The following is a 7,002-nucleotide window of genomic DNA, read 5'->3' as shown; positions in this document are numbered from 1 at the left end:
CCCACACCACCATAACCCCACACTACCACCAACCCACTCTGCTACCACCCCACACTGCCACCACGACACACCTACCACCACCCATACTACCACCACGCCAACCACCATCACCCGACACCACCACCAATCCCATACCACCACAACCCCAATACCACCAACAACCCACACCACCAACACCCCACACCACCACCAATCTCATACAACACCACCACCCCACACCACCACCACGCCCACCACTCACCACGTCGCCCCACCAGCCCCACACCACCACCACACCACACCACCACCACCCCACACTACCACCACACCACACTACTACCAACCCACACCACACTCCCCACTCCACCACCAGCCACACCACCACCACCCCACACCACCACCACCCCACACTACCACCAATCACACTGCTACCACCCCACACTACCACCACACCAACACCACGCCACACTACCACCACCCACACCACCACGCCACACCACTACCACCCCACCTCTTCCACCACACCACACCACCACCATGCCACACTACCACCACACCCCACACCACCACCACACCACACTCCACCACCACCCAACACTCATCACCACGCAAACTACCACCACGCCACACCACAACCACGCCACACTACCACTCACACCACACTACCACCATCCCACTCACTACCACCCCACACCACCAATCCCACACCACCACCACCCACACCACCACCACGCCACACCACCACCACGCCACACCACCACGCCACGCCATTACCACACCACACCACCACCACACCACACTACCACCACCCGACACCACCACCACCCCACACCCCAACCACCCCACCTACTACCACCCACTCACCACCAATTCACTACCACCACCCCACACTACCACCACGCCACAGTACCACCACCGACACAACCACAACCCCACACCACCACCACCCCACACTACCACTCACCCCACACTACCACCACCCGACACAGCCACCACCTACACTACCACCACCCCACACTACCACCCCACACTACCACCACACCACAATGCCACCATACTACACCACACCACATTACCACCACCCACGACCACCGCATCACTACCACACCACAATACCACCACCTCTACTACCACCCACCCACACCACCATGCCGCACTACTGCCACCAGACTACCACTCCCCACCCTGCCCCTACACCATGCCGCCTACCACCACACACGCCACCACCACACCACCTGCAACCACCCACACTACCACCATCCCACCTAAAACCACCCCCAAACTACCACCCCCCACACTACCACCACCCTGCTACCACCATCGCACAACCACCACACCACTATCCACCACCCTACCACCACACCACACTACCACCGCCACCACCCACACTACCACAACCCAACAACTACCACCAAACCACACTACCACCACCCCACACTACCACCACCCCACACTACCACCACAACACACTGCATCCACCCCACACTACCATACACTACCACTACACACACTACCACCACACCATACTACCACACACCACACTACCACCACACCCTTCACCACCACCCCACACCCAACAACCCCACTCTCATCACCCCTACCACCACCCCAAACTACCACCACCCCACCACGCCCTACCACCACCCCCACACTACCACCACCCATACCATCACGCCATACCACCCCACCTGACCCCCCACACCACCACCACCCCACACTACCACCCCACACTACCACCACCACAATACCACCACACCACACTACCCACCATGCCACCATCACCCCACACTCCAAGCATCACTACCACCACACCACACTACCACCACCCCTCCTATACCACCCTACCATCACGCCGCACTACTTCCACCAGAATACCACCACCCCCCACTACCACCATGCCCACCACCACACCACACTACCACCACCCTACACCACCACCACCCACAGCTCCACCACCCACTCTACAACCCACACCCACCACCCCAAACTACCACCACCCACACCACGCCACACTACCATCACACAACCACAACCCCACACCACCACACACTACCACCCCTACCACCACACCAAGCTCCACCAAACCCGTACTACCACCACGCCACTACCACCACCCACACTACCACCGCCACTACCACCACCGACACTACCACCACCCACACTACCACCACCCCCCTACCACCACCACACTACCACCACACAATACCACCACACCACACTACCACCCACTCCCACCAACCCCACACTACCACCACGCATTACTACCACCACACCACACTACCACCAAATCCAATTTACTACCACCCACCCTACTACCACGCCAGACTACGTACCACACTATGTCGCACTACCACCACCGCACTACCACCACCCCACTCTACCACCACTCACACTACCACCACACACACTACCAACCCACACTGCCATCACACCACACTACCGCCACTACCACCCACACAACCACCACACCACATTATCCACAACACCACCACCACGCCACTCACCACCACACCACCACTACCCCACACAACCACCTCCCACAGTACCTCACCCCCTACCACCACCCCTACCACCACCATACAGTGCCACCAAACCACCCTACCACTACCCCACACACTACCACCATGCAGCACTGCCACCACCCACCTACCACCACCCCACAATACCACCACACCACACAACTACCACCCACACCACCATGACAGCACACTACCACCAACCCATACTACCCACACCACACTACCATCACGCCGCACCACCATGACACACCACCACCCACACTACCACCACACACCACACTACCATCCGCGCCCTACCACCACCCGAAACTACGACCACCACACTACCGCCACACTATCACCACGCCACAACCACCACGCCACACTACCACCACGCCACACTACCATCACACCACACTATCACCATCCCACACTATCCCACCCACTACCACCACCCACACTACCACCACCCACTCTACTACCACCCACACCCACCACCACGCCGTACTACTACCACCAGACTACTATCACCCCACTACCCACCGCCGCACTACCACCACCCTCCTACCACCATGCCGCTACTACCACCGCACCACCACCACACCACCACGCCACACCACCGCCACTACCACCACCCCACACTACCATCACACCACACACCACCACGCCACTACCACCACCCACAACCACCACACCACCAATACCACCACACTACCATCGTTTTCCATCGACATGGGACCAGGTTTGTTCCACTCTACGAATTTTTTACGATTTTTCCACCAAGTTTGATGAAAAACGATTGTGCGTTCGGCTGTCCAGAACAGACACACACACACATACACACGGCTATTCCTATAGTATATGAGATTTTCATGGTCGTGGTTGTTATAATCATGGTCATGGTTGTTATAATCATGGTCATGGTTGTTATAATCATGGTCGTGGTTGTAATAATCATGATCGTGTTTGTTATAATCATAGTCGTGGCTGTTTTAATCATAGTCGTGGTTGTTATAATCATGGTCGTTATAATCATGGTCGGGGTTGTTATAATCATAGTCGTGGTTGTTGTAATCATAATCGTGGAAGTGTTATAATCATAGTCGTAGGTGTTATAATCATGGTCGTGGTTGATATAATCATAGTCGTGGTTGCTATAATCATGGTCGTGGCTGTTATAATCATAGTCGTGGTTGCTAGAATCATGGTCGTGGCTGTTATAATCATGGTCGTGGGTGTTATAATCATGGTCTTGGTTGTTATAATCATAGTCGTGGTTGTTATAATCATGGTCGTGGTTATGATCATGGTTGAGTTGTTATAATCATGGTCGTGGGTGATATAATCATACTCGTGATTTGTTATAATCGGTACGTGGTTGTTATAATCATAGTCGTGGTTGTTATAATCATAGTCGTGTTTGTTAAATCCAGTATGGTTTGTTATATCATATTCGTGGGTGTTATAATCATAGTCTTGGTTGTTATAATCATAGTCGTAGTTGTTATAATCATAGTCGTGTTTGTTAAATCGCGTGTTTTTGTTATAATCATGGTCGTAGTTTGTTACTTTCATAGTCATGGTTGTTATAATCATGGTCGTGGTTATGATCATTGTCGTAGTTGTTATAATCATGGTCGTGATTGTAATAATCATAGTCGTGGTTGTTATAATCATAGTCGTGGTTGTTATAATCATAGTCGTGGTTCATATAATCATGGTCGTGGTTGTTATAATCATACTCGTGGTTGTTATAATCATAGTCGTAGTTGTTTTTAATCATGGTCGTGGTTGTTATAGTCATCGACATGGGTGTTTAATCATCATCGTGATTGTTATAATCATAGTGGTGGCAATTCATGAATGCATTGTTTGTTATAATCATGGTCGTGGTGTTATAATCATAGTAGTAGTTGTTATAATCATGGTGGTGGTTGTTATATCATGGTGGTGGTTGTTATATCATAGTCGTGATTTGTTATATCATGGTCGTGGTTGTTATATCATAGGCGTGGATGTTATGTCATGGTCGTGGTTGTTATAATCATAGTCGTGTTTGTTATAATCATAGTCGTGGTGTTATAATCATGAGTCGTGTTCGTCATATCATATTCGTGGTTGTTATAATCATAGTCGTGGTTGTTATAATCATAGTCGTGGTTGTTTAATCATGGTCGTGGTTGTTATAATCATAGTCGTGATTGTTATAATCATAGTCGTGGTTGTTATAATCATAATTCGTGGTTGTTATATTCATGGTCGTGGTTGTTATAATCATGGTCGTGGTTGTTATAATCATGGTCCTTGTTGTTATATTCATAGTCGTGGTCGTGATACTTACAGTATCTAATATACTATAAGAAGGGATAGAATAGAGGTTAGAATATTTAGTTAAAGAAATATTCGCCATAAGGAGAGGTTAAAATCATGGAAAAAAATTATTATGAATCACCGATGATCATTCCGAGATAAATTATATTAAGAAGAAGTGACCTTTATTCTGGTTAGATTAGTCACCATCTGCTTAAGTCATCACCTGTGTTAAGTCATCATAGTCATCATGTAAACCAGTCAGTCAGCTGTCTGTTTGTCCTGTTAGTTGCCATATTGTCTATTTGTGCATGTATAAATCTGTCTATTTGTCAACCTCCTGTCTGTTTCACTGTCTATATTCACCCTGTGTCTGTTGTAGTCATCTTCTCCACGCATTCCTGTTATTATCTTTTTATCTCTTCTCCTTGCCACCCACAAGAATAAGTATACACTGTAGCTGTAAGGTCGTCTGGTAACGTTGAATCTGCGCCGCATCCAGACGCATGGCTAAACTCAGCTCGCCCCACCTGTTATCTCTGACTATTTTCTGTTTCCCTTCTTTATTCTTCTATTTACTCATCTTCCTTCCTTTACTAATCCAAACAACATTAAACAAAATTAGGCTAAGAAAAAAAGTGGGGGGAGGAGGAGGGAGCCGTATGATAGCTGTAACCACGTAAATGAGCACAGCGTCCAGCAAATGATGTTGCGCCAAGTCCATAGACTTGCATTGTTTTCCAGCGTAAATAAAATGGTTATGTAATGGCTCCAAAAGAAACCATCAATATGGGATCAGGTTTGTTCCACTGTTTTTTTGCGATTTTTTCCCAAGTTTGATGAAAAACGATTGTGTCGTTTTGGCTGCCCAGAAACACACACACACACACACACACACACACACACACACACACACACTCACACACACACACGCCTAGTCCTATAATATATTAGATTCCTTGCCAAGCTCTTGTAAACGTCATCTCCTTTTTTGGCAGGATTTGCATGTGGAGACTTAAAATCTTCCTTCTTATCCTGTTGACAAAGACAACACTTTGCCCAGTCAGTGAGGGATGATTTTAGATAGATTTTGTGTCCATAACTATTTTTGATCTTCAGGGCCGAGGGTTTATCCTTTTACCACCCTGATGAGCACTTTCTTGTATGGGATACAACTAGGTTCATGCCTTTTACCCTACACCTAGTTCGATCGTTCATCCAGTGTCATTAGTCCCATGTGATCTGCACACCATCCAGATAACTAAAACCGGGTTATCCTTGGCTCGGCTCTCCCGCACTGGCACATCCTGTCAATTCAGGTGCAGCTGCTTAACTGATTTTGGGTTGGTTAAGCAGCATTTGGGACTAGGTGTTGCAGCATGACATGCTTTTTCTTAGTTGACACTGAACCCCATGCTGGGTTGCAAAGCAGTGATGTCACCAGTGTGCCCTGGTAGAGCCCGACAATCGCTCCCTCACATGCAGACTCCCTCTGCATGCTACCCTCACCTAGTTGGAAAAAACATAAAACCAGTGCATAAAACCAGTCATAAATAAGACAAATATATATATCTGAGTATCAGAAATAGAGAAAATCATCTGAGCATGCTTGAAAACATACATATCGACACTAAGATCATTTACATGGTGGACCAACTACATCAATTTTTATAAAAAAAAAAAAATCTTTCGAAGGTCAATTTGGCAGCCATCTTGGATTTTCAAATGGCCAATCAGGCAGATTTGAGAAGTAGCCGCTAAGGTATGATCATGCCAAACTTCATGCTTGTATCACTATTTGCACGATTTTTCCATAATCTGCTCTACTACCTTATCTTTTCTGGGGATAGAGTTAGCACTCTGTCGAGGTCGGCATAAAAGGCCTCCTTGATGTCATCATCTGCATCCAGTGTCGTGGCATATGCACTGATGAAAAAGGCATGACATGAGTGATTCAGTGGGATTCGGAGCGTCTTGAGGCGCTCATTATTCCCAATAGGCATTTCAGTTATCCTGTGTAGGATGCGTTAGCGGATGTCAAAACCAACTCCATAAATGGGGTTTCTCTCCTCATCAGGCTTACCGTTCCAGAAGAAGGTAAAAACCAGTCCCCCATTCTGCGAGTTAACCCTCGCCTGGGAACCGGGACTCACTGATGGCTGCTATATCGATGTTACACCTAGCAAGATCTTTTGTCACAAGGGCGGTTCTTCTT

Source organism: Homarus americanus, unplaced genomic scaffold (genome assembly GCF_018991925.1).
Source record: "Homarus americanus isolate GMGI-L3 unplaced genomic scaffold, GMGI_Hamer_2.0 scaffold49210, whole genome shotgun sequence".
Lineage (NCBI taxonomy): Eukaryota > Metazoa > Arthropoda > Malacostraca > Decapoda > Nephropidae > Homarus > Homarus americanus.
The sequence above is the reverse complement of the archived record's forward strand: the minus strand, read 5'-3'. Positions refer to the sequence as shown.